Here is a 26,031-nt window from a genome sequence, read left to right as displayed (position 1 = left end):
TTTACAGGTACTGTCACGGTACTTTCGATGTTTATCAGAGTGGGTCCTTTGAGGAAGTCCCAGATGTATAACAAAGCAGAAAAATGTAAAACTTTTATTGAAGTTTGACAAATGTGACAGCGTCATAGTGCAATCAAATTAATGTTGGCACACCATAAGTACAAAAATCTGCAGGTGCAGATTTGCAGTAGGAGCCTTGAAGAAGACCAGTCCACTTGTCGAAATGTCGGCTCCAGTGACAGCCCATGTTCATGAATTTTTCATCTCTTCAAGATTTCAACAGGACACACGAGTAAACTGAAAAAAACAGAACAGCACTTGTAACTGCTCAGAACTCCTAACATGCAGTAGAATAAGCTGCAGGTTTTTACATACAAAAAAGCATTACCTAGAATGATGCAAAGGAGGCCTGAACAGCACCACTGACACAAGTTAGCATAGTTAAAGTACTCTGAATATCTATGCAGTCTACAACTTTTATTTCATGCTGTCATATAACATGCAATTAAAAAAAAGTAAACATTGCAAAATCTACTTCCTATTAATTTTTTGGCAGTCTGCTGTATCTAAAATTCCACACATTATAATCCAGCTTGTGAACATGAGTACACATCAAGATGGGGACAATGGTGATGAATTAGAGTTGAATAAACGACATTGCGGGTAGAAGCCAACCTTTCAAATAAAAAGACTCGTTTTTGTCAGGCAAGAAATTTTCCCAAGCAGTATTTATGCTGATTGTTTTTCTACTAGCTACTAGCAATGAGTGCATTGACTAAGGTGATTGATAATGACGCATTAAACTGAGTGAGAAATTTACGGTAGCAAAGGAGTAGCGCTGCCAGCCAGCCAGGTATATTTCCTGCAGAAGGAACTGTGTAACCATCATTTCTACTACTGCACTGAAAGCAACTGCTGCATCCTTTCCGCACAAGCAAACATCCCGCAGCTAGTAAGATTGCAATGGATGGACATAAGGATAAAGGAAAGTGTAATACTGCCACTACAGATTTAACCAATGTTTTGTCATCTGCCCACTCATTGCTCACTTCAGTTAATGAGACAGCAGCTGTGTGAGCAGTACTTGCACCTGCTACTGCCATTGTCAAAAAAAGAGTAAGTGTTGAACAGATGGCACCCTCGGCAGGCACAATCATGTGATCAAATATCGCACCAATCATGGGTATAGAACTGCAAAAGGTTCATGGCAAGGAAAGAAAAGCTTCAGAAAGTTATCCAGGCAACATGAAAAATATGGGGCACTTGACTTCTTTCAAGTGCCGCCCCCATCTCCCCCACCTTTTTTTTCCAAAAACTCAATGCATCTGCCACTTTCCCAGACCTCCATGAAGTGTTTGCATATCTAGATTTGAGTTTAACTCAAATGTGAGAGGACAATTATGATTTTTAGATTGCTTACTGAAAGCAGCAGACATTTTAAAGAAAAATAGGAACACTTATCCATTAGCATATAAAATAAATACCTCATGGCATGCATTGGGATGCATGAATTATAGTTGCCAAGATATGTCCTCTACTAAGGAATTATCAGTATAACACATCAAATATTCATTGCTAAAGAGTGCAAAACAACAACAAATATATTAACATATGGCTTCTTTTTTGCTTCAATGCATAAAATGGGATATTGTTCTAAAGTTGAATAGTGCACTGCAGCAGCAAATATTTTTAATTTCAAAGGATGTAAGAATAGGCTTGTTGGTGGCGATATATGGCAAAACTTGCAGTGCTCTACAAAGGACACAAATGAAGCAAGTCACGACAGGATGATGCGCTTACTTTCAACAGACTGTTCATTGAGTCAAGGTGATACATATACATTGACCAGTTGCATGCAGGTGCTGATGCTGCTGGCTGGGTCAACAAAGCAAAAATAAAATACAAGGAAACTAGGGAGAGGGATCAGAGGAATAAAGCACTTGAAATGCTACACATTCCTACGTGTAGAGCTGCACCACAGCGTTTTGTTCAGACCCAAACCCTTTTCCCGATAAGTCAATGGAGGCTGTACTAATGTACAAAATTGGCGATTTCGACTGCCTCAATAATCTCGTGGGTGGTTTATTGTTGCTTCTACCGATGATGATGATAGTTATCAAGTGAAAGTGCACAACCACAGCTCATACAATGTTGACTAAGATGACTGGCTGATACATTTCGAGAACTGTTGATGTTCACGAAGTCTGTTATTTAGGCAGCTGCATGTTTGTCCGATATATTTCATCCAGCATGTTAGTGGGAGAGAATGAACAACACCTTTATGACAAGAAACAGAAGGGCTTATATGTCTTGCGGTGCATGAATAACGGACTGACTTACAGTCAGCCTTGGAGTTTAGAAAGTTAATTAGATGCAGAAAAAAAAAAACACCTGTATGCTCACCTTACTAGCTATCTTTTTAAGACGATGTGATGTGACATGTATGTAAGGGATGGCTGAGGGGATTTGCTGGCTTGTGTTATCACTGATGCTTCCTAAGCGGGAAAGACACTCAACAATCATAATACAAGCCAGCAAAGCCTCTCAGTCATCCCTTACATACATGACATAGCAGATCATACCGAGAAGGTAGCTAGTAAGGCGAGCATACGGGTGGTTTTTTTTTTTTTCTATGCCCAATAAACTTTCTAAACCCTGTAAGGCTGGCTGTAAGTCTGTCCGTTATTCATGTGCTACAAAGCATAGAAGATTTCGCTTCTTGTAAAAAAAGTGTCATTTATTCTTTCCCTTAACATGCGGGATGAAATATATCAGGCAAACGGGCAGCTGCCTGAAGAACAGACTTCGTGAACATCTTAACAGCTCTTGAAATTATCAGCCGGTCATCTTAGTCAACATTGTAGAAGCTGTGCTTGTACACATTCATTTAATAACTGCATCATCGGTAGAAGCAACAATAAAACCACCCACGAGATTATTGGGGCAGTTGAAATTGCACAGATTGGGGGCTTCTTGCATTAGTGAGCCTGGCTTATCGGAAGAAGAGTTTGATTCTTTAGAAAAAACGCAGTGACGTGGCTCTACACATGAAGATGAGTACCACTTTAAGTACTTTATTAATTCTAATCCCTCCCCCTAGTTTCCTTGTATTTTATTGTTGCTTTGTTGGGCCAGCCAGCAGCCTCAGTGCCTGCGTGCAACTGGTGAATGTGTGTGTATCACTTTGGCTCACTAAACAATCTGTTGAAAGCAAGCACATTGTCCTGTTTTCACTTTCTTCATCCGTGTCCTTCTTAGTGCGCTGCAAATTTCACCAAATATTTCTACAACAATGCGCTTTTACAAGTTTAATGGTTCACATGAAGCACATCATCTCAGAATACAATCCAAGTGGTTGCATGAACATTCACCAGCCAATCTAAATTGTGATATATGCCGTTAAAGAATAACACATTTGAAGAAATTCCTTGGTTGTTGGTTATGCACTTCAATTTTTAATGTAATGCCTTGCTTCGAATAATTGAGCTCAAGGCTCACAATAACGCTATACCATGCGATTTCAGAAACTGTGTTCTCTTGAAGAAATACACACATTTTTACTTTTGTATTTTTTATATCGTTTTGAGGAGAAGAGACATCTAACAATATCTAAACTGATGCTTGGACAAGTTAGTACATAGCTCAATATGATAAACAGCGCACGAAGGACACAACAAAAGGAAAAGAATGCACAGATACAGCACTGTACCAGTGCATTTTTTTTTCCTTTTGTTGTGTCCTTCGTGCGCAGTCTATCATTTTTTTTTCTAACAACACATTTACAAGTTAGGTACGGTAGAGCACTCAGAGGTCCAGAACTTCAATACCAGGAAAGATACACTGCCAAGCTCCAGAGCACCATACATAATCCGATATAACAACTTCCTATAGCAAGTTTCATTATAGCTTCTCAGAGGCTATGCCATGTTGTGACATCACGTTGCGGAAGCTGGTCCTGCAGGAGCATGACATTACATTTTGACTTACTCAGGCTCATTCCTTGATCTCCTATGCCAATAATCATTGTGAGAACACGTGTAGCTGTGTGGAAGACGACCAAGTGAGCTGAGGCAAACATCAAACCATTGTAATGTCATTCTCTCAGATAACTAGGTTCTTTTCCGTCAAGACAACACAACTGTTTCACCTTTGGAGAATGAAACCAAAACTGGCTGCAGAAAACATTTTCATTTATCTACAGCACCTCGAGGCTTACTGCCACGTAAGAGCTGTTGCCCTGACAAAGAAAATTCCTCTTGTCAAAACTTCGATGCCAGCCTGATGCATCACCACTGAGTCACTTCCAGGAGAACATTGCACAATATTGCACACAGCGGCAATTAATAGTAACCTTTGTTAAAGATGTGTGATTATAGATATTTTCTAACTGAATGTGAGTATTAAAAATAATGTACCTTCAGTAATACTTCAGTAACACTGATAGTTGGGCGAGTTGGTATGGGTTCATGATTAAACTCGGTGCAACGGACACGATATACAAACAAGGAATACACGAGGACGGGCGCCTGTCCTCATGTATTCTCATGTATTCGCCTGTCCTCATGTATGTCCGTTGCGCCGGGTTTAATCATGAACTTTCATACTTGCAATGCAACATGAAATGCAAAGCATTTAAATTATCGGATAGTACAAGCCAAAGCTACAATATGGAGGCATGCCATTGTGAGGGCCCTGGATTAATTGTGACCACCAGGCATTCTTTCATGTGCAATTAAATTTGAGCACACGAGCATAGTTGCATCCTCGTGTTTCATGCCTGATGCTTTCCTCTTAACCCTGAAGCCTCCATGACAAGTGGGCTGCTTTAAATGGCATCTTTCATACAGTGTGCCCTAGCATGGCCAGACGGGAGATGCATGCAGGAATTCTTTCTCAAGGCCTTCGCTATCACTTCAGACACAATGGGAGCAGTGACCCTGCTAAGTTATAGGGGCTTCTGCTTGCTGCTGCCGTTCCAATGACTTTTCTTATGCGTCATGTGTTGCTCACGAAGTTCATACAGTGCGAATGCTGCTGGCCAGATGTGTTTCGATACATGGATCATGTACCTGTGTGCAGGCTTGCTGATTGCTTTTGCATTCCAAGGGACATTCTATGCAGTGCAAAGCAGTGCATCAGTCACTGTGCACAGGCCAACGACACTTGCTAGCCCAGACAGCCAGGGTTGTATTCTCACAGGCGCATGTTAATGTAGCGCATTGTCTGCCCAATATACACAGGAAAGCGGGACCAAATGCACCACAGATGTGCAGCATAAACATAACTGTTCAGATATCTCACTTGGCAACTGACATGACGCACTATAACTCGAAATCAAATCAGACTAAGTGTTTCCTTTCACCATTTCCCAAGTGAATCAAACTAGTCGCTAAATGGCTGAAAAACATTTGAAGACAAAATTTGGTTGTCAACAAGTTTTTCAAACTGCATATATTCAAGTGGGGGCAGACTAATGTGCTGCATGAAGTCTTTATTTCAATTGTAAATAAAAGTTTGTTGTTTTCTCCTAATGTGTAGCACTCTCCCTCCTTGTTTTTAATGCCAGTGTTGCACAAGCAAAAATTCTAGCACTTCTGTTTCAGGGCTATGACGTGAATTTAAGCCCGTCATTTTGTTCAAAGGCCGCGCATCATGCACAAATTTTATGATCTATTCACAGGCAAGATGATGAATACACGGTGTTTGTGCCGGACTAAGGGTCAAAGGTTTTAGTGTCACTGCATGGCAGTTACAAATAATGCAAGCATGCTTGGCAGAGAGGACTGTTAATTCATGCTTGCTTTTAATTCGTGTGGACCGACGCTGTTCAACAAATTGCAGTCACACAGCAACTGGGTCAGAGCGACACCACGGTATTGCTATGGGAGGTGGAAACAGTCACACCGCAAAAGCCATAAAAATGAATGACCGCACATATCTCCAGTCCAGCCATGGCCAAGGAAGGACCAGTAGGAACAAAAAGTTGGCACATTATCACATATTCAAATGCATGAGTTCCTTACTATGCAAGCCGATTGAGAGCTGCACGATGCATCCTGTTTACAATTTGCTCAATGGACTACTTTTACAATGTCCGGGTGCATCAGACACTGTTACTGTTGGTAAGGTGGTGTTGGAAAACTGGGAGACAGGGTCAGAATCACCGCAGTGTTGTGACAGGTACAAGATAGCTTGGTCAGCAAGGATTGTATTCTCACAGGCGCATGCCAATTTAGCGCATTGCCTACCCAGTATGCACAGGAGAGAGGGAGACCGAATGCACCATAGCAACACCCTCTAGACTCTAAGGCCGAAGCGCTCTCCGCGTTCAAACTGCTGACGTCACCAAGTGGAGGCGGCGACGGCAGCAGGAATCTGGTTTCCCCCGTTACCGGTGGCCCGCTCAAACGCGGATGGATACAACTTGAGACACGTGTCACTGGTCGTCATTAAGAAAGTCGCGCCATTTTTCTGAATAAAGAAATACAATAGGAGGAAGAAACCTGCAATAAGCCTGCAATAAGCAGTTGTCTTTGAATGCAATATCAGCACCTAGCGAGATAACTTTCTACTCAAAAGCGCGCTATATTTAATGACGGAGGGCAAGTAGTGCGGCGGCACGTCAGTTTGTTTCTGGCTGCCACACGTGGTACGTCGGTTCTGTCAGTGAAGTGTGCCGTTTTTTTCCAAATCGTGAGAACTTCGTGCGTGCTGCAGCATGTGTGGGGCATTGAATTCGTCAAACCGAACACGTGCTGTGTTCTTCAGTGCAGTAGCAATTACGACTTGAAGTGCAAGGTGTGCGTTTTTCAATTTTCCAAGACGCGGAGCTGTGCTGAAAATGGCTGCGCGATTTCGTGTGACTTCACTCCTTCACAAAACCCCCGGGTGAGTTTTCCTGCAGAATATTCTACATATACTTCCGAGTGTGATTAGAAGTACGACGGTTGCCTCTTCTAGAAACGCCAGTGACGAGGATGAGGAATGGCATGACCCTCAGAGGGAAGCAAACTGTTCACAGCCTGGCTGCAACATAGTTGTCACCGAGGAAACGCTGTAAAAGATGACGGACATTATCCCGGTATTGGTGTATATGGCAGGGTATGCTGTCTACGCCGCCCTGAAGAAACTCAAGAGTGAGAAATCTAGAGAAGCAATGACAGTGAATAAAGAAATTTAAGTCTGTGTTGCAGAGAAGCACTGACCTCGTCAGAGCAATGGACCGAGGAAGTATCTTGCTTTTTAGCGCTGTTTGTCGTAAATGCTGTCGCATATAATTATGCAGTCCTGGAGCAATAGTCAAAACAAGAAGTGCTTTAAAGTTCTCGAACCAGCACGAAATGGTTACAGACCTCACCGTGGAGCTCCTAACCAACGACGAGTCGTCATATTTTTATACCTGCGACGATGGACATGCTTGACAGCTGGTTCTGAAGCAAGTGTTGCAGTGCAGCACGAACCCTCTCATACAAGTCTTTAGCTGCAAGAAATGGTTTTAGAAGCTGAATCGAAATCAAAGAAGGGAAAGCTGGAAACGCTCAGCTAGATATAGCTCTCGAAGTGCCTTTGGCCCCGCTGTAAATAAAGTTGTTCAGACAAAATGCCATTAGTCTCCCGTTCTCGCTTATAAAGCACGCTTGCGACCTGGTATGATTTCCTCTCTTTCATTTTTATTACCTGCCCATTGGCAAGCGCAACTCGAGAAGGCAAATGTATGAAGCCTACGTATTTTCGCGCGAACAGTTAAGCTTGCAGTTTTACTTAAGGTCGAAGGGTAGCTTGTTCCTATGAATATTTTTTTTTTCATTCGAACTTCCCTGAATGCATTACGCGAAGATAATTTTCTTCGAGGTGTGACTGCGTGTTCGGGCTCTTTTGTGGTCGATGTATCAATCAGTCGCAAGTTTGTGCTACCTGCCGGATGTATAACCAAGAACCGATGAACAAAGTTATGCGAAGTTCCTGGACATTTGATATATCTATTTCTGTTTACTACCGAGGTAAAATACAGGGCATAAGCTCAGCAAAACTCTGTTTAAGTACTTGATACTCCTCAGAGCAAACACGCGTCTTTTACTTATTCACAAAAGAAATAAATATGTCAATTTGTGAGGCTCATTTGACCGTAAATATTTGCACGCAATTCCTTTACTCCTGAGGAGGGAATTCCTAAGCACCAAACAGGAACACTGACGAAAGAAAAGGCACAGACAAGCGCACAGCAGACGTTACTACGCAAGCCTTCACTGCTCGGTGGCGAGCAACCGCCGCCGCCACTTCGTGACGTCACGGTGGCAGCCTTCAGGCCTTAAAGTCTAGAGGGTGTTGACCATAGACGTGCAGCATGGAACATAACTGCTCGCATACCTCACTTAGCAGTTTACATTTTGATCCTTTGTGTTTCCTGCAACAAAGCTTACACAACTTATGGGGGCAGAAATTAAAACCTGAATGTTAGAGAGGGAAGCAGTGGGACAGTCTAGGTATGCAGAATAGTACATCTATTTCACTGTGCTTATTTTGCTCAACCCTCTCCTCTGCCATCCTGCCACCCATTTTAATGTCCCTTACAAGTTTTTTGTGGCATCCAGTTCTCTGACTTAAAGTTCTCCACCAGAAACCTGTGTTGCAAGAGTGCCCCGAGCGTAGGTCGGCAAACTCACTCATGAGTCGACTCATGCAGACTCACTCAGATCGTGCCGTGAGTCAAAGTCTGAGTAAGTCTGGCTGAGTGATATTTTGGAGAGTTTGAGTCCGAGTGAGCCCGGTTGAGAAAAATTTTAGTGACTCTGAGTCCGAGTGAGTTTAGTTGAGGAAAATTTTGGCGAGTCTGAGTCCGAGTGAGCCCTAAGCACAATATATATTTCTTGAGCGAGTCTGAGCAAGCTCCACATTTTTTGCCGACCTATGGCCCCGATGTGAGTGAAGCCACGTTTAAAAATACCTCAGGTCGTGCCATACTAGTAAATAATTTGACGGTATTGTTTTCTTTACACTGAACGATAAAAAAAAAATGTTGTACCCAAGTGCTGCACGAAAGCCTCAAGGCATCAGGAAACAGGTTGGGGGAAGCGAACTTGCCACAGTGAAGGCATTCTTCAGCCACAAAAAAGCTTTTATGGGACATCAAGAAGGGTGGCACAAGGGCAAACCAGGCTTCTCAGCAAAATGAACATTGGAATGTGACTGCACTTCCATGTGCATGAATTCACCCTCTGCCTTTTTCTATATATAAAGTTCAGGTTTTAAATTTTGCTCCCATAAGTTGTGTAGGCTTTCTGTCAAGGTCGATGAAAAAGTTTACAGCTCATAAAGGCAACTGCCAAGCGAAGCATATGAACAGTCATGCCCCATGCCACATTTCAGAGGTGTATTCAGTCCCACTGCACAGCGGTTGTATGTATGGTGGGAACTTCGGCGTATTTTTGACCACATTACAATATTGCCATTTTTTAATGGCAATATTGGCCCGTAATAACCCTGATGGGTGAGAGAACGAGTACAGAGAGAAAGAAAGAAAGAGAAACAGAGAGATGAAAAGATATAAAGAACGAGAAAAATTCTTGCCGAAAAAAATTCTTCGTGAAGCGGGATTCGAACCCGCCTACCCTCGATCTGAAAGCAAGCGTCCTAACCACTCAGCTATCCAGACACGCTAGCAGAGCATAGCATAGCCTTGTATAGTATAGTGTAGAAAGGGGGTGGGAAAGGGAAGTGAGCATGAGTAGGAGAGATGTGATGATAACGAGGAGAGAGAGTAAAGCATAGCACAGAAAGAATGAGAAAGAGAGGAAGAAATGCAAAAATAAAAAGAGAGACAGAGAGAACATCAACAAAAGAAAGAAGTCGAGAGAGAAAAAAAGAGAAAGAAGGAGGAAGCAAGCATCGCGTCTAGTGACCAGATACCGCACCACCTGGCCAAGCTGCACATGCGCAGTAGCTAAGCCACACCCACCGATGGAGACATTGCGCACAACCTCCGCTCTATAGCACATAGCCTGGCTGTGCCCGATCGTGTAAAGAGAGTCATGGGGCTTCCTAAGAAAGTGTGCACTCCCAAGGAGGAAGCCGCGCATCTCGACGCTAGACATGTCGGTCGACGGGGAGTACGAGCGGCGATGGGCACTTGCTTCGCTGTGCAAAGCTTTGCGCGACTTAGTGCAAACTGCCTGCATTTTTTAAAGTACTGGCAGTCCTATAACAGCTAAGTTGGTTCAGTTTGCTTAGGCTCTTCAAACATTTTAGATAACCAAAAAAATATGATGTATCAAAACCAAAATGAGTAGATGCTTTGCGTAACGTCTGCCACAGCATCACATTATTACCCTGCTGTGGTATAAACATAGTACATGCGATTCTAGAGCTAGAAAAAAGAAGCTGCCGATATCAACCGATGCTAGATCAAGCTGTGCCAGCCTTTCAGAACATGACAGTGATGATTTCAGTAACTGCTTAAGTGCAAAAGGATCACCGTTTGCTTTTGACCCGCTGCTACATGAAGCGAGGTAGGATACAAACGTCAGAAGCATTCAAGGACGATTCCAGAATTAGCTAACAAATTTTAAAATTAATTTTCAGAAAACTAAATGACTTGCAGTTGTATCGTTTGGCACATAGCATCAGAGAACTGAAGAGAACATATGTTGAAAATTTCATTGAGATATCAGTGAACATCAAAAAATCTCTGGAGTTCCCTTTTAATGTCTGGTTGAGACAACACAACAATCTCCTGAGAAGTTCAAGCTAGAACACACTTTTCATATCACCACCATCATTGCTATGACTGTAGATATGCTCCCCAATTTGCCTCGCCATATTTTAGCAGTCACAAGGGTATGATGCAACAGGAAATCGTCAAAGCAGTCCACGTCACTACTGCTCAAGGCATAGATAAAGCAAAACCTTCAACTGCCTTGCATAGTAATGAACTTTTCTACTTGAGTATGTGATATTAAGCTTATCTTTTTGTTCTTACTGCTCCTTCCTAAGCGCGGTGTGAGAAAGATGCGAGTATACAGCAAGGGTTTGGGCATTAGGTTTCAGGACAAGTGCAGTCGGCACTTGTCCTACGGTCACCCTTTGTGTTTCTTGTTGTCTGCATGCGTTTACCAATGAAGCTGCTTTGTTTCATCAGTGGCAACATAGTAATGACGTGACGGAAACATGGTACCAGCCTTATGTACAGCGTTGAGTTCACTGAAGGGGAGAAACGTGACACTACAGCACCACATATTTACCGTAAAATGCCGAGCAAGTGCCCCTACCCGAGCAAGCGGCCCCCCTCCCTTTTTCGGGAGATCTGAAATAGGCGCCAGTGACTGAGCAAGTGCCCCCCCCCCTCCCCCTCCTCCCCTGTGGCCACTTTTTTTTTCAAGATGAGCATCGCTTGTGTAAAAAGAACCACAAGAATGAGTACACTGAATGCATATCTAAGGTTGTTTTGTGAAATTCCATTGTCATGTGGCCGGTCGTATATTGGTCAAACCAGTCGCTGCTTCAATGGTTTGAAAGTGACGAGGGGGAATAGAAACAGTAAATAAGTAAAGCATTTCACTATAAACATGGATGGGCACTGTTTATTTTTAGCGACTCTCCCGCCGCCATCTTGAATTTCGGTCCGGGACCGAGCAAGCGTCCCCTCCTCCAAGTCTGTCGGATTATCCTTCACCGAAGGGGGGGCGCTTGCTCGGCATTTTACGGTAGTTGGTTGGTTTATGGGGTTTAACGTCTCAAAGTGACTCATGCTTTGAGAGGCAGTGTAGTGGAGGGAACTAGATAATTTCAACCAACTGGAGTTCTTTAGCATATAGTGGCATCGCACAGTGCGTGGGCCTCTAGCATAACTTGTCTATCGAAACATTACCGCTGCGGCTGGCGCCACACATTTAGGGATGCAACGATGGTAATATTGGTCAAATAATACGTATTGTAACAAATATGCATCCGGGCTCTCTCCTAAAAGCAACCACTCTTATTAAAAGAGGAAATTATTAAGTAGAAGTTACATGCCCTGTACATTTAAAGCACTGTTGCCTATGTACGATTTCAACTATCCTGCAAAAGAATAATCTAGTATACAGTCCTCACATACATCGAGGACTCCCTGAGGACCCTAATCAAGTAACATTTGTTTTCCCTTAAAAAAATTGAAATGAATAGTGAACAACATGAATAGGAAATTTGTTAACTGAGTAGCAGGGAATACTCAACTCGTATTCGAAAATGTGATGTGTAATATTCACACGCCCTTAATTTGAACCAAAAGTCAAAACGTAAAATATCTCCTGGATGTAAAAAAGACACAACACAGAAATCCCTGAATAACATCATTGTGTGTGAATTTCTTACACAGGCAAAGGGGCAGTCACTTTAGCAACCAGGGCACACACAACACGTTACCATAAAAAATGAGCTCCGTAGGAAGCCCTACCGCAGAGGTGGGAGGGGTCAGTGTTGCATAAAATTAACCCTTTCAGACACCACCTATGAAGAACTGTTTGCAGATGCGTCAAATTGACATCATTTCAAGGCACTTCATGTTCTACTTTATCAAAAATAATGTCATGTTAATTTATCTGCTATAGTAGTTAATCCTAATTAAATTGTAATTAAATATATATTTCTCCTGAAGTGACTCATGCTCTGTTTTAGCATAAATAGAATCAAATCTCAGGCTAGAAATACAGTGCAAATTCATTTTCAGTTATGCTCACACTGAGCAAAGAAAAATTATACTTCTGTCGTGGCTTGTGGGAATCAGCTTGTCAGACTATTCGTCAAACATGGTAGTGCCTTCAGCAAAGTGACTATATTCAACAGTACACTGCAATATGAAGTTAAACGACGACACATTTATTACCTGGCAGGTTCAGTTAATCAAAAGGTCAATGTATCTAGCTCTTTCTTAGCCACTAGTTGACACAACTAGCAGAAACAAGTAGTGTACACAATTGTGTACAAAGCATCTGAAAGGGTTAAGCATACAATTCAAAAAGTAGGCATTCTACTCAAAAAGCGGGCTTTACATGAACTTGAAGATCAAGGCAGACATGCCAAAGCTGCGCGAGCAACGGTGGCCTCCAAAGGGAAAAGGATCCATGCAAATTGCAGTGGTACTGTTGGAACAGCAAGGCACGAAGAGGGCGTATCTTGAAAAATGAACATAGATGAGTTAAGTACTACTGTATTTCAAAAGTGGTATTATTTGAATATTTAAATACAGCCCTGTAAATTATTTGATGGTGCTTAAAGTGATGAGAAATCATTGAACAGGGAATGTCACTATAGCTTGCATTTTGACAAGAGGACTTGTCTTTGTCAGGGTACAATTGCCTCTGTTTCGATGTATACTGCGCACACACTTTTCCAACCCCAGATGTGGGAAAGAAAAACATACTTGTGCATTTTCCCTTTGCGCACAAGCTTGCTCTTCACCACCTCCGAGATTCGGGAACAGCAGGGGTGGAAATGACAAAGTGTGCCAGGAGCACTCCTGGGAGCAAACTAAATGCACTTTTGAAACAGGCTGGGAACAGCTAAATTACAGTTTCAAAATGAATAGAGAGGGCTAATCAGACTATTTTGCATTAAAGGAGCATACTGCTATGGTATGAGATGGGCAAGGAGAAGAGGAAGAATACGTGAGCTGCCACCATTACCTGAACATCAACCTCATCCTGTAAATAAACACAGTTCAACTGCAACCACAGCAATATAATAAAATGATTAACCTGACAACACTGTCACAAAAATAGGCTTGATCACCTTGGACCATACTTTCCCAGCCCTTGATGCATGTTCCGGGCTGGGAAAGTATTGCATATATAAAAATGGTAAATAAAGTAAGTATTGCACTTCACTGCCCCGTACCACAGTGGCTAATATAAGTCCACGAACATCACTGCATGCTGCTTCGACAGTTCTGCAATGCCTACTTCAGCTTTACATGTGCACGGTCAATGTGTTTTACTAATATGTCAGAAATTATTTCAGATTCCTCTACCACAGGAGTACTTCATAACACGAAAGTGAAACGTGCCTCTATTGAAGTAGCTGTGGCTGTAGTTTGCAATACAATTCATATGCAATGGGTATTGCTATTGGGCCAGCATGACAGCCTGCTACGCGATTGCATCCATGTTCAAATCCATTGCCGCATCTCCGCCTTGCATTTGGTCCTGCTCCAAAGCCTTTAGCAACCCGGTTAGTTGCGTCACACTGATATTCATGAATGTGAGAGACACAGTCATGACTGAACTGTGCTGTGCCAAGATGCTTCCGCAACGCTTTGCCGTACTTTGCTTCACTGTACTTTGCTTCAGCGCTCCTAAATGGCAGTGCCATCACTGTCAAAGTAGGGTGCTTTGATGCGCATGTCTTCGCTTTAGGGCAAGAACATCTGCATTGTCTGCTATGGTGCGGCCACCATATTCAGGCTCACCGCGTTTCCCCACTCTCTGAGGGCACCACTGGAAGACGCAGGATGCAGGCATGATAATGGCAGTGCAGTGGCATCACCCACTTCAAAGAATGTCCTTTAGAGAGGCACACGCATCGAGGACCTTCGCTCGGAAATCGTAGAGATGGCTTTTCAATTTCCAGGTAGGATAACTGGAGCTTCGTTTTGAATTTCATTCCGAGCTTCCTTCGTGCCATTTTAGTGACGTCACATCCGTGATGGAAATGACATGCTTCAATCCTTGGTACCACCTGGCTTAATATATTTTCATGTTAGAATTTGAAGGATGCTTAAGCTTTATTATTAACAGTGGAACACCATAGCGTTCTAGCAAAATCCTGGTTTGAGCTAGTTGGTACTGGTTCATAACTGAGGAAGCTTTTCAGCATAAATTGAATGACAAATAACACAAAGGAACAGGACAGTTCAGTTGGAAGTTGGTGCCCATCCTGTTCTTTTGTGTTATTCGTCCTTGTTCAACTTGCGCCAAAAGTTTTCCTCAATTATAGCGTTATCCAGTGCTTTTCGCAAGCTTTCTTATTTACTTGCCATGCCTTGCTTCTTGGTGGACACCTCGACCGTGCTGTGAAGGAAGGAGCTTGTGTGCTTTCGACATTAGCCATTAAACTCTCCTAGGGCGCCTATAGCAAGTACAGTTGTGGAATACCCACTATGCCACTTTGTTCATGATGTGGCACACTTTGTTCGTGCTGTGGCTGATGATTCTGAAGTATAGCTGTGCCCCTTTGTAAATGGGTGGGAAGCTTTAAACCACTCACTTGTAGCACAATTCAAATGGTGTGACTTCTGGTGTGATTCTGCCACGCAATATTAAATCTGTTAATGTGACTCCTCGTCCAACAGGAGGACTCTCTAGGGGCTGTGTTTTTTTTTTCTTTTCGAAGCAGCTTCAAGCCCTGGTATGACTTTGTGGTAGAGTACTTGACCGTCACGCACAATACCTGGTTTCAATTCAGAGTTCAGGTAACTCAGTAAAGTTTTCTTCTGTATTTCTTTCTGACATACCCAAGTCCCCTTTACTGATGTCACATCCTTGATGAAAAAGTTGTGCTTCAATTCTTGGTGGACCCTGAAACAAAACACTCTCGTGTTAAAAACAGCTATATAGCCAGACATAGACTAAAGTGAGCTAGCCAGACAGAAGACGAGCTAGCCTACAAATTTGTAGCAAAATTTTCTGCATGGTGCATAGTGGCGCAGGGTCTCATTTTTAGCCATTTGTACTTGCCAGTTCTAACCTTGTATTGTATTGCAGTTCTAACATTGTATAAAATTGTATTTTACCACTTCTAACATATGGGGCAGAAACCTGGAGAATAACAACGAAACTCAAGAATAAGCTAAAAACCACCCAGCACACAAATGAACGAAAAATGACACACCAAACTCTAAGAGATAGGAAGACCTGAGCAGAATGGATCAGAGAACAGGGGGTAGCCAATATCCTAACAAATAATAAGAGGAAAGAATGGACCTGGGCATGTCGTGCCATGACAAGGACAGCTAACAGATGGTCAGTTAGAGCATTGGAATGGACACTAAGAGATGGTAAGTGCGGCTGGGGGCATCAAGGGTTACTTTGAGCGACGAAATTAAGAAATTTGGAAGCATAAAATGGAATCGGCTCACGCCGGACAAGGTGGGTTGGAGATTATTGGGAGAGGCCTTCATCCTGCAGTGGACATAAGAGAGGCTGCTGCTGCTGATGAATATGCAATAATGTTATACTTTGCACAACAAGGCTAAGAGACGTGTTAAATAAGGCAAGACTTTGCACGTGGAAAACTCGGCACGGGACAGGCGCTGACTGAAAACTAAAGTATAGTGAAAAGGAAACCCACTGCTTATAGTTGGCAATAACGTCACAACAATTCAACTAAGATATGCCATCACATGTACATCTATGAAAGAAACAAAGTCAAGCAAACCACCCCTCACAATCTGTCGGAGGCTGGGTACGCATACCTTCAGCAAAAACGTGCAAGATGATTTTCGGTATGCAGTAGCAGTGACATTAGCTTTGGTGATGACAACTTCCGATTTGTGTTTTTTACACAAGTTAAAATTGTTTGTTTGATATTGTTTCGTTCATGGATGTACACGTGATGGCATATCTTAGTTGAATAGTTGTGACGTTATTGCCAACTATAAGAAGCAAGTTTTCTTTTCACTAAACTTTTGTTTTCAGTCAGCGCCTGTCCCGTGTTTTCTTCTGTGTCCAGTATTCCAGCCGCTATGTCTCGCTATGAATCAAGGACAAAGTTTTTTCAAACGCGTACATTTGTAGACTGCCAAGCACTCTGCGACATGAGTCAGCTCATGCGGTGCGAGGCTTGATGCAGCGGTGCCACTATGTACGTGTATCTATACCAGCTCGCCCAGTACAGCACTTCACTGTGAAAAAAGTTGCTATTACATTCACTAGCTCTGTGCATGCAACATACCTGTTTCTGTATTTTACCCCAACAAGATACAACCATCACAGCAATGATATGATCCTTCAGCCTTGTATGCTTAGCAGCACAACACCATAACTAAGCATAAAAGGCTATGGCACCACGGCACCATAGGGTAGATTTCTTGTTCTAAGATCCCACAGTTAGTGTGCTAATGTGGTTGTCAGCTTCTTGTTTTGAAATGCCTCACATATCAATCACACATCAGCCTTTTATTTTACAAGTGCATGTGTGCTGTCAAATAGTAGTGGGCATTGACATTTTTTAGGATGGTCTGCGAAAGGTACAGTCTCTACTAATTCCTAAATGTACAGTGGCCCTTTCGGCATGTCATTAATACATTTCCTCCCCAACCCACCTAACATCTGGCTCGAAGAAAGGTATTTGAGACACCTTAAGGTGCCTGGACAACATGTAAAGGGGCATTCTGTGCAGGTTCAGGCATTAGTGAAACCTGAAAAAGTCACAGACCATAGAAAAAGATGCCAATGTGCACCAAAATGCAATTTCAAATGCAGATTTAGAAAATATAAGGCTGAAAGCACAGCCTGATCTACAGTCAGAATCAAATGTTTAGGGACCACGAGACACAAGGAAAAGCTGATTATTCCCCCTGTTTTGGCAGGCAACCTTAAATTTAGATTTCTGGCCTGTTCTAAAACGCATTAACATGTACTGTGCAGCTCAACAGAATACAGTCACAATTGTTGAGAAATTCAAAGTTTTCTCAGTCCTAGTGGCCTGTAAACTTTTGACACTAACAGTACACCTTTCCAGCACGAGAGGCCAATAAGCACATCACCTATTGGTATCTCAAATAGAGAAATTGATAGAGTTTTAATAATTTTGTTCTAGCAGAACTTCGCTCTGGTGGCTTGTTTTCATTAAAGATGTATTCTTAGATTTGATTTGTGTCTAGCGTGTATGAGGGTGGGCTGCTGGTGCGCTCTAAAGGGTTACCGTGTGCACAGTTTGCAACCTGAAACCTCAGCTCACCCCCCCATTATTCACTAGTCATGAGCAAGCGAGGCGCCGTGAACGCATGTTTTTAGCTCACTTTGGCTGACAAGCTCTTCAAAAAAGAAAAGAGTTAGACAAGACATCTTCTTCGTCAAGCCACCACTTTCCCAAACAGCAAATCTGACTTCATTCTCGTCAACCGTTTGCAGGCTAGACAAAGTGAGGCTTCCACTCTATGGGCAGTGCTCGAATTCAACTAACACAGAATCTGTGCTTGGGGAGCTGCCGAGCAGCGGAATTTTGCACAGAGGTTGTAAAATTCTGACAGGGCGGCAATAGTTTTGGAGTGAGCTACTTTGAACATCTCCAACGCCTCGCGAGGAAGAGGAGGAGGACATGTTGATTGGAGTAAATGATGTGGATAGAATGTGTGATAAGCCACTTTGAGACACTCTCTTTGGCCATTCGTGATCGCTGACACAAAATCCTTGTTCGGACTCTACCGAGAGCACCCAAATTCATCCCAATTAGTCGAGCCCAGCTTGTACATCTTATGGGTTTAACCTTAACTTCATGTACGGATCATAGTCTGACCATGTTCCATGCTTCTCATGCCAATTTCAAGCCCTTATGAGCATGGACACTGTCACAGCTCAAATTACCTTTTGAACGCGTTTGTTTTCAACTTATGGTGGCAAGGCGGTTAACAGATGGAAATGCTCTTAATAGGACCTTGGAGCTCTGTACTCTTGCTTCACGCCATTTAACCAGCCAGTGAATGCACGACAGCCTCCCACCGACAGTTCAGGTGCACTGATGCTTTCGTATGTGGCTCTTAAAGTTGAGCATATCCTTGTCACAATATGGCTCTTTCAATCTTGTCCTGTTTCCAATGTCCGTAACATCAGCTTCTGTGTTTTTGCATTGAGGACAGTGGCTTCAAATTTGAAGCATCACCAGAAATGTGGACACATGTGTCCAAGATACCAATCGCTTTTTCTCCCTGAAGAAATGCGTGATCTGCATCATCGTGGTTCTCATATATGTGGACAGGATTTCCTTGAGGCACATAAAGCACCGCTAGCAGACTTTGTACATGTCGCAAATATCCTCAGCCTACGGCAGTAACTTTCGCAGATATGCAAAAAAAAAGCATTTATGCAACAAAAAAAAAAAAATTTATTAATCTTCTTTTCGTGAACACATAAATAATCGGCACAGAATACTCGGACCTAGCCATGAGTCACAGGCATCACGTGTAGTGAAGAGCTAAACCAGGTCGAAACGTTTACACTGAACAGCGCCACACTCATTTTCTCACTTCTGTGCTGCTGTCATGAATGAGCCGCTAAAAGGGCTCACAGTTTCATGTATTATGACCGAGGCTGTCTATAGGCTTTGTACTGTGATAATTAATGCGCGGGCCACACTTGTTGTTGAAGGATAATGTCCATCTGGCACCACCAGTGACCTCTGCAGTTCTTGATATGGGAAAGCACGTTACCAAGGTGCCGACAAAACATCATAAATTGGGCAGCTTCGGCAACTTTTGGCACAATCTTTGCACACCGCGTGTTTTCTGGCTGCTGAAATGCAGATGTGAAGGCCGACGTGATAGAGGAAGACATTATATACGATGCGGAAAACGTGATAGTGGGAAGCGAAACAAATGGCCCTGAAAATGACTGACATGATTTTTTTACATATGCCATTTATGCACGGTCTGTGTAGAATGAGGAAGACGGTCAGAGTATCCAATGCCTGCGGTGGAAAGGAAGCAGGCAGTGAGAAAGCACCTCCATAACAGCGCGCCTGCTTATTGTGAAATATAGTTATGGATTAAGCTGGCGTGCTACTTCATGCATTGTTGCGTGTGCAAGGTGAGTTTCGGCAAAGTCAGCTAAAACATCTGCTCACGTTGCCTCGCATTCTCTTTGCTAGCGAGTAACGGAGGGGTAAGTTGAGGTTGTAGGGTGCAAACTGTGTACACGCTAGTCCTTTAGGAGGTGGCATCAGCCCACCCCCACACACGATAGACGCAAATAAAGTCTGAGAATGCATTTCTGTCAAATACAAAGCATCAGAGCAAAGTTCTGCTGCAGCAAAATAACTAAAACTGTAGATTTAAGTACAGTGTAAGCTGAAAACAACCAAGAAAGAAGCTGAAGTGAGCACACTCAGCATAGGCCACTTTGGCCTGTTTATATCTTGTGAGCAAAGCAAATGAGGACCCATAATACTGAAAGTCTTTTGACTGACATAGTCGGCATTCGATAAAAAAATTTTTGTTCAGAATGGACCAGAATTTTCTTTTAACGGGCCTTTTTAAAAAGCTCGCTTCTTTAACTATCTTTTTCTTTTTCTTACACTGCCTGTAGGAAAACAATATTTCGTAGAAACGTTGTACAGGCTTTATTCTATATTTGACACTTTTTTAAAGCTTCTGCGTCAAATAGAAAACATGCCAAGGTGCATCAATGTTCTCTTCTTTCTGTTTTCTTTTCTTACTCTTTTGTGGACAGCATAAAGAAAGCATGGATGTAATTCAAAGTGATGCATATTAAAAGCAGCAGAAAAACTTTTCAACACAACATTTACGGTTCATGTTAAATTTGGCCGTGAAATTGGAAAACATTGCAGTGAGAAAGAACAGGACGCCCGCACCGCCGCCTTAAATTTGTTTTGGCGTGCTGAGAGCGTTTTATTTTTTTTTAGTTTTCCTTTCTATGCACTTTGATTATGCCCACATAGCGTATAAAACAAACAGACAAAACAATAGTACTGACCAAATATGCATGTTCGATCTCTCATGAAATCACCCTGTGGCTACAGTTATGCTCCCGCAAGCTATTTCAGAAGGGAGGAAGTTGGTAGTTCATCGAACTGCAAAAACCATAGCGCAAATAAAATGAACAGGGGACGACATGAAAACAGGACAAGCGCTTGTCCTGTCTTCATCTCATACCCCATTCGTTTTTCACACTATGGTTTCTGTGGAACAATTGTGTGCTCCCTTTTTGACATCAACCATTCAGGTCTATGTATGGAGCAGAGCCAATTAACACAATTGTTTACATCATTCCACTTCTGCAGCAAAGCCCTGTTCACACCGATAGATTTCCAGCCACTGACAATCTTTCACGACAGAAAAAAGCCCTCGTTGTGCTGATTGGTCTGAGAATGATTTTCATTGGTGAAATGAAAAAATCATCGCTTGCTGCAATCCAATGTGAATAAAGCATTACAAGAGAAAGGAAGGGAGCGCTTGCAACAAATGATGCTTTCCTCCCAATGAGCAAAGTCGGTATCCAACAAATTTTCAGATGAGGAAATTTTCTGTCCCGCAATGCCGCCAATCATGTCGCGGATCTCGTTGGCGACCATAAATCCTTAGGTGTGAATGGGGGCTTAAGAGATAACAAAACTGGTTGACGCTTTAACGAACTAGAGTGTGAACATAGAACTTGCTTAAATAATGACTATGGTAGCTACCTGGATGCCCATGACAAAAGTTGTGGTGCTTTCTCATGTTCCAGCAGATGAGCTTCATTGCAAAGAGCGATGATTGAATAGAAAGGGAAGGAACAAAGTCTTTTATAAAAGGCAGCAAAGACCAACATGCCTATGCAAAACATTGCTGCCTCTCTTTTATAAACTAAGTGACATTTTTTATAAAGCATCTATCTGAGTTATAGCGCAGAAATTGTCAAACCTGCATCTTTAGATTCGTTCCTTCTGTTAGGGCCGCATGCAGATTTTGCTTTTTTGTGACATTTTCCTGGAACTATCCCATTTCTTTCCCATTTTATAGAGTGATTAATTCCAAACAGCTTTCATTACAGCAATATCAGCAGTTCACTAGTTAAAGGGTCCCTGACACATTTTTTTGAAATTGCATTAGCTTTTAGGCTACAGCATTATCAAATCATTTGCACCATAAATTAAACGACACACTTTGTACCAAGGCAGCTACTTGCAAGTGGCTGTTACCCTTTTTCTCAGCACTGCTTTTCCTCCAACTCACCAAAATCAGTGGCGCCTCCCACAGCCATAACTACAGCATGGTTGAGCTGTAGAGCCAATAATATTCTAAGCACTGTATATTTTTGGCACTATTGCTGAGCACTGCACCAGCAGCTGCCGTAAGATACTGAACATCCGGGCACCCTATAGGCTGCTGTAGAGTGGCTCAGCCACTGGCCACTCCCATTTTCTTAAGTGTTCTGATAATCCTTGAATGCCAAGTGTGTGTACAAATTTGAGCTATCTAAAAACAAACACTGACTAGCATAAGCAAGGGTATCGTGTAGTATCTTTCGGGATGAAGTCCTGGCAGCAGAAGCATGGGTCCTGGCGTTGACTGGATAGCGAGAGCTCAATGCTCATTGTAATGATGCGCTGCAGTTACTCTGCTTCCCAGTTGCCTTGCACAGGCACATGTTGTCAGTTTAGCATGTCAGCAATTACTAGATTTGCAGCTCACAACACAGCAAGCACTGCTGATGTCAACACGGAGCATGTCGTAATACAGGCAGACAACGATTGCTGTCCACTGGAAGTAGCCAACTATGGTAGTATATTGAAATTGCAGATTCTCTTCCTTTTTGTTAGTTTTCATATTACAGCCAATTATTAAAGTATTTCAGCTATTATGAACAACGTTTCTTAACTATTAAGTTGGAATGTTACTAGCACCGTGTTCGGCATATCCAATAAGATCAGTCACCTGTGTGACATTGCTCACGCCTATGATATGTGCCATGGGGAGGGGTGGTTGAAAACAGCAGAGATACGACCTCTAGTGATTCACAGATTTAAAGCCTTATAATAAGTTACACTCATAGGGCTTGAATCAGTCTGCTGATGATCCTAAAGACTTGCTCTACTGGCTCAATGAGATTGTACAAAATTGTCAAGATAATTCCATGGTCCTTTTGATTCGTTTGTTTTTTATAGCAGTGAATTATCTTTGCATGTTTTTGACTTGCTATGACATGCTAAGGATGCAGTTGGAACTCACAATCAAATATTTGTAGCACATACCAATGCATCTCCGTTGAAGGCAGTCAACAGCACAAGTGCTTGTGGGGTTGTATGCTACTGCTGCTGTCGCCAGCCCATAGAATAGAGGATAAGTGCTGCAACAGAACTCGCCAATTTAAGCAGTATTCAGGTAGCCATTTGTAATCCTGCATGTCAATGGTATCAAAGTAGCTTGAGTCCTGCAACAGAAAACGTTACCTTATCGTTTTCAAACTCAGCCTCAAGCTCAATGGATAGCGAAACAAAAAAAGAAAGACACAAAACGAAGAACAAGGGAAAAATGCTTTTTTTTGGAGCTCCTATCAGTAGCACAGCCCGAAATTTTTTTTTGTCATGGAGGGTTTTCAACCATACTTTATGTATGTTCATATATGTGTTTGCATGTTTACGTGTACAGACGGGTCCACTGTTAAAGGGAACACTTGCATTAAAGGCATGTTCGGATTGCACTCTCCTGCAAAAACATAGTGGCATATATTTGCATAGGACTGCTGGTGTTCACAGTTCTGACTCCTTTGGACAGACTATTACCCTACACAAACTGTGTATCCGCATCCACTTGCAGTAATGGGGCCATCAATTTAACAAGTGCAGATTGTTCCCTTTAACAGTGGTACTGTACATGTACACAAGCAAAATTGGAAGATTTAAGGGGGAGGGGGATTTGAACCCCCTCCCCCTGGCTACACCACTCGCTCCTTTTATGATTTTTTTTTTATTTTCCATTAAGTATGCATCCATGCCACCCAGTTTTTCACCCTAAGGAAGTCTCAACCTCTAGTCCACAGTAGCTGGGTATAAATGCACTGCACATGTTGAGAGAATATAGTCAAATATTAAAGCTAAAACTAAGGCCATGCAGTTCAACTAGTACCAACATGCTTAAACAAGGGATTTTGTTTCAGGATACATGCGACATGCACTATGAAATAATTTTTGGTACTATAAATACGTTCTGCATTGAGGTGCTGTATAAAATGGGGGACGATGAGGGGCTTTCAGGTTGGGCGCGCAGGTCACCCCGGCATGGGCAGTTCTGCCTTCTGCGGCCCCGTATGCCTGGCGACTCCTTGTCTGAATATGAATAAAGTATTATCAAAGTATTACTAAAATCGTTCGCTTGCGATTGGAAATAGATAATGTTGCATTGACGTAATGACTGCGAGCGGTATTTTAATTTTTTTAATTCTCTATATTTAAATTGTTTCTTATCTTTTCATCTCCTTGATTCTGACGCACTTCTTGCTGCTTAGTTCGGCCAGAAATTATGGGACACTATATTCCGCTACACAACGTGGGTTGAAGAGCGTGCAGCCGTTGCTCGCGGCGTGAATTGTTACGCGAGTGTGAATTGTTACGCGAATTGTTACACTTGTTACACAAGTGGTTCGCCTATCGTTAGCGTTGCAAGCGACAAATACCATAGAAACTTACCAAAATGGTTCTTCCGAAGGCGAGAAGCACACGCACTGGAGTGACGGTTCAGTTGGCAGGCGGGATGCGGTTCGTTGTCGTTCACCCTTGCACATATTCTACGGTTTGTCGCATCGCCCAAAGTGAGATGTTGTTCTCCCAAATGACACTATTTAGTAAGCGCAAACGGTAAATGTTTAAACGAGCCCTGAATTCGTCATCGTACCATCGTTCTGATCTTGAATGCGCGCGTTTTCTTGCAGTCTTTTTCATTTTAAATACGGCTTGGCTTGGCTCGGCTCGAGTGACACCGTGACACTACGTCAGTGCCCGAACAAACAAATATATTTTGTTTAGTTTTTTTCTTCCTGTGGCGCTTAAAACGCCCGCCCTGTGTTAAAAAAGAATAGGAACACCTTACTTACTTACTTACTGAATGACTGACTTAACAAAACGCAACAAAGTTTTTATATCAAGCACATGAAAAACTATAGATAATAATAATATCTGGGGTTTAACGGTTTAACGTCCCAAAACATGGATATGATTACGAGAGACGCCGTAGTTGAGGGCTCCGAAAGTTTCGACCAGCTGGGGTTCTGTAACGTGCACCTAAATCTAAGTACATGTACACGGGCCTCAAACATTTTCGCCTCCATCGAAAATGCAGCCGCCGCAGCCGGGATTTGATGCACTCCCGGATTTGATCCCGCGAGTGCCATAATGCCATAACCACTAGACCGCCGTGGCGGGCCATTTATCGGGGCACATGAAAACTAGAAGAGCTATGTTCGAATTTTTTGGCCTCCACGATTCCAGATTAGCAAGCAAAAAAATCTCCTGATATTTTGAAAGCCTAAATGGTCTAAGTGGTTGCTAAATGGCTAAACGGGGTTACGGCATGGTGTCGTTGGCAGAAACTACGGGGGACTGTTGGGCTCGGGCACCCCCGGACGGCTTCATGGGGGGCAGAGCCCCCCAAAATGCAAAACCTACAAGGCGGCTTTTCTGTGCAACAAAAGCTTATGCACCATGGCGGTGCCTCCCGTGCTCGACACTGTAGTGAGTGATTCTTATAATAAAATAACAAGGAAATGAAGAGAAAAGTGAACCCCGCAAGTGTCTCTAGCAGAGTAGGACACCTCAGCAGTGGTTCACATGGGAAGGGATAAGGATCAATCGAGATTAAAAGATATAGATAGGAGAGATGGTGAGTTATAGAGGAGATCGCGGACGATCGGCGAGCGGACATCGCGGACGAGACAATTAACCGCCAAGCGTGAAATCCTCCAAAGCGACTGACGTTACACGCAACAATTCTAGCCGTATTGGTTTTGCATATGCTTCAAGGCAGAAGGCGCGAAACGACGACGGACGAGACACACGTACACGGGGCGCCTAGCATGGACAGGGTGTTGTATTTCTATTTTGTTTTCAATTGTACTTGTTGAACGTCACGCGCGCAGTCCAGACGCTTTTCCAGGAAAGCACCACATGCAACTCCTCGTCTGCCGGCATTGAGGGTCTGAAACCGTGAGACCGAGCCACCTCCGCCAACATAGCCTCGGCGGGGCAACCTTTGACCGCGGTGTTGACGGAAGAAGAACAGTGCGTCGCTCCGCGTGTGTTGTGCTTGTGAGGGTGGTGTGCGGTTACGTCGGCAGGAGGGGACGGACTGCG

At 42.9% G+C, this 26,031-nt stretch overlaps 1 long non-coding RNA gene across 3 annotated transcripts; it reads right to left on the bottom strand.

Annotated features, from left to right (window-relative positions):
* LOC119393116 (uncharacterized) lies at positions 1–24,800 on the bottom strand. Of its 3 annotated transcripts, XR_005183858.2 has the most exons (5): positions 24,373–24,800; positions 22,939–23,117; positions 15,485–15,548; positions 13,397–13,503; positions 1–297 (listed from the first exon to the last, which is right to left on the bottom strand). It is a non-coding gene; the product is annotated as an uncharacterized LOC119393116 (long non-coding RNA). The 3 variants fall into 3 exon arrangements; XR_005183859.2 differs by lacking the exon at positions 15,485–15,548 and having other exon boundaries at positions 13,397–13,492; positions 24,373–24,786; XR_005183854.2 differs by lacking the exon at positions 15,485–15,548 and having other exon boundaries at positions 2–297; positions 24,373–24,779.
* Positions 24,801–26,031: the final 1,231 nt, after the last annotated feature.

Source organism: Rhipicephalus sanguineus, chromosome 1, assembly GCF_013339695.2.
Source record: "Rhipicephalus sanguineus isolate Rsan-2018 chromosome 1, BIME_Rsan_1.4, whole genome shotgun sequence".
NCBI lineage: Eukaryota > Metazoa > Arthropoda > Arachnida > Ixodida > Ixodidae > Rhipicephalus > Rhipicephalus sanguineus.
The sequence above is the reverse complement of the archived record's forward strand: the minus strand, read 5'-3'. Positions and strand labels throughout refer to the sequence as shown.